Genomic DNA, 3,327 nt, shown 5'->3' with positions numbered 1-3,327 from the left:
TCAACAGCCTGGCCTGGCTGGCGGCTCAGCCGCGCCCCCAGCGGTCCGGCGCGCCCCCGCCCCGGACCCCGCCCTCTGTGGCCCCTAGCCGCTGCAGCCAGACCAGGCTGGGCTAGGGTAGGGGGCGTCTGGACGCTGGGGAGGAGCTGCCCACAGTCTAGGACGCACCTCCAGACCCATCCCCACACAGGTGGGGAAGGAGCTCCGCGGAGGTGGGTGGGCCTGGGGGCCCCCCGCCACCCCCAGAACTCTGCCTTGCTGCTTCAGTGCCCCTTTCTATCGTCCACGCCCCTCCTGCAGGGTGCTTCTAGGAAAGCAGCCCCCAGGTCACCTGTTCACTTGGGCTCCTGTGGGTCTCCCTCCCTATCGTCTACTCTCTGCTGAGCAAACAGACCAGATCCCCTTCCCCACCACACCCAGCAGAGGGCCTGTCCCCTCCTTGAGATGAGGCCTGGAAGGTGGCCCTAAGGGGCTGTGACATGCCCTGCTGGCCCAGGATCACCTGGACTGTGGTGGAGGAAGGCCGGTAGCATCGGCTGATATTTTAGGAGTTGACGCCCTCCCAGTAGGGAGGGGGATGGGTGGGAGGAGGCAGCAGAGGTGGGCAGGGCAGAGCTGGACTGAGGCTGTTGCCCTGGGGTCTGAAATGCTGAACCCTGCCCTGGTGGGGCCCCTAGGGAGGTGGATAAGTTGCACCTCCCTGGAGGGGTGGTCCTGTTTAGTGTGAGGGCCCCTCCTAACTCAACATGCCAAGGTTCCCAGATGCCAGGCTCATCCCTGTCCTTGTGGGGCTCAGGGGACCAGGTGGAGTGACCGCTCAGGCACTGGGTGCTGTGGGGCAGGGATGTCCTCCCCAGGGTCCTGGTCCCTGGCGAGTGGCCCCCCCAGCCTGATAGGGGGCTCCCAGGGAAGAGGCGGAGTCTGGGCTCTAGGTCTGCAAGGGTCAGATGGCTGTGGTCAGCATGGCCTGGCCCCCCTGTCTGGCTCCTGGCCTGCTCTTCAGCTCCTTGACATTCACAAAGGCACGGCACCCAAATGAGCGAGTGGGGACCCAGCGGTGACAGCTTATGGAGAGATTTCCTGTGACTTTGATTACTTTCATTTTATTACCCTAATTAAGCGAGCCAGTAATGGAGCAGGCCTGTCGCAGGGCTGTGGGGAGGGCCTGGGGCATGGAGGCGCAGTGCTGCCTGACATCCCCCATCACATTAGCCCGAAGGGTCCCCCGAGCCTCTGCTCGGGTGCATGGTGCCCGCAGGCCCTAGGGCGCTGGCCAGATGAGCCCAGTGATCTCGGTGGGCCGGAAGCTGTGATGGTGGCCCCCACCTGGGAGCAGTGCATCTGGATACAGGTAACCTCAGGGCACCTTTGGGATGCAGAACCAGGAGCAGTTATCCTGTATGCAGAAATGTGTTGCTTTAGGTGCCAGTGTGACCACTGAATTCAAAAGGAAGGCGTTTCTTGTCTGCATCAGCGGTTTCACACTGTTTCTGACTGGCGTCCAATTGGAGGTGATTCTGGGCACTTGTCCTTCGCACCACTGTGGCCCGCAAAACCCTGACAGGCCAGGCCACATCTTTGTGGGGAGTGTGCGACTCTTCCACAGGTTTAGGGGATGTGTGGGGTGTCATTGTGATGGAAGTGCTGAGGCTCCAACTGAACACTCTTGGGCAGATGCCCTGCAGAGCCAGGAACGGAGCAGGTGTCAACCCTGGGCCCGCAACCCTCAGCATCATCAATGCCCACCACAGGACGCGGCTCTGTCCACCAGCTGCCCCAGGGGACGTGGTCAGACCTGGGCGGGTTTAGGGGTTCTGCCCAGTCCCCCACAGAACTCCCTACGCTCCCCAAGATGGCCGTGAGACAGCTGCCCCGAGGGACACGGGCGATGCCGGTCTCGGTCCCAGTGTGCATGTGGTTGCTTTCCTGGGGGCATCCTAGTCATACCACTGACTGGGTGATCAGTGGTGGTCAGATGGTGGTCAGACGGTGTGAGCAGAGGCACGGCAGAGAAGTTGGAAATAGAAGTAATTGGTGAAGGTGGTTGGGTGGTGATGGCTTTGCAACTGACCTTGTATTTGTGTGACTTTTACCTCGTGTGAGGTGGGGTGTGATGAGTGCTCCAGGCCCTTTTGGTAGGAAGACGCAGAGCAGTGGAGTTGCTTGCCTGGGGACCAGCTCCCTGGGCCCAACCAGAGCTCAATCTGAATTTTCAGCAGCGCCTCCCCCGGGGTTCCTCTAAGAGGAACTGGGCGGGGGGTGGGGGGGTGGGCATTGGTTTACCCATCAGCTCCACTGAAGCAGGTGCTGGTCCATTCCCTGCCTGTACACCTGCCTCTCCAAGGTCAGGCCTGATCCCAGCGCTGGGCCCAGAAATCACGAGGCGGTGCTGGGTATGTCCTGCTCCTACTGTGGCCCTGCCTGTAGACCCCGCTGTGACCCCTGGAGGACAGCGGGTTGGAGGCCGCGCCTCCTCTGCTGTCACAGAGACTGGGCCTCCACGCCTGGGCCTCCTGAAGCCTGTGGGCTGCTTCCACCGCTGGGCCTCCAAGCGGGGGCCTTGACACAACCCAGGAGGCAAGCTGGTTTTGTGCTCCCCTGGCCATTAGGGAGGAGGGGCCAGGCATCCCCCACCTGTCTCCCTGGGAGCTACCCTGGGGACCTCTAACCTACTGACTTCCTCACACCTGCTCCTTCCTCCCCAGGCACCAGCTGGGAAGGCAGGCTTCTGGGGGCTCTGCCAACCTCAGTTAGAAAGTGCAGCTCTTAGCAACAGCCTGTGACTACTCCCAACGCCCCCAAAAGTGACTGTGGGTTCTTGGGGTGACTGCCTCTCTCCCTAGGAGCAGCTCTAGTCATCTCTCTGGGCTCAGTGGTCCCCAGCATCCTGGACTCCCCAGGGGGTCTCCCAGGGTGTGTAAGCCACCCAGAGCCCCCTAGCTGCCAAAGTTCAGGGCACCATCATCCCTCTTTATAGCCCCTCCGTCAGCCCCGAGAGGCTTACCTGTGGAGTAGCGGCCAAGTACACCAGTGCACTGGTGGGGAACACGGTGGGGAACACCAGCAGGATCCCGGGGACCAGGGTAAGTGAGAGTCTGGTTGTCACTAGATGAAATTTCAGCTTCTCATCCCTGCCACCCGTGGGCAGGAACTGTAGGCAGAGCACGCCTCTGGAGTCTGGAGCCCGGAGCCTGGGGAAGGGGGAGATCCACCGGCCTGGACCCCTCCCTCCACTGGCCTCATCCTGAGCTTCCCGAAGGCCCGGCAGCCCTCAGACTGGCACAGGGGCCACACCTGTCCCGTGCATCATTCTTCATCAATAATGCA

The sequence above is a fragment of the Bos javanicus genome, chromosome 16, assembly GCF_032452875.1.
Source record: "Bos javanicus breed banteng chromosome 16, ARS-OSU_banteng_1.0, whole genome shotgun sequence".
In the NCBI taxonomy this organism is placed as follows: domain Eukaryota; kingdom Metazoa; phylum Chordata; class Mammalia; order Artiodactyla; family Bovidae; genus Bos; species Bos javanicus.
Note: the sequence above shows the minus strand (reverse complement) of the source record.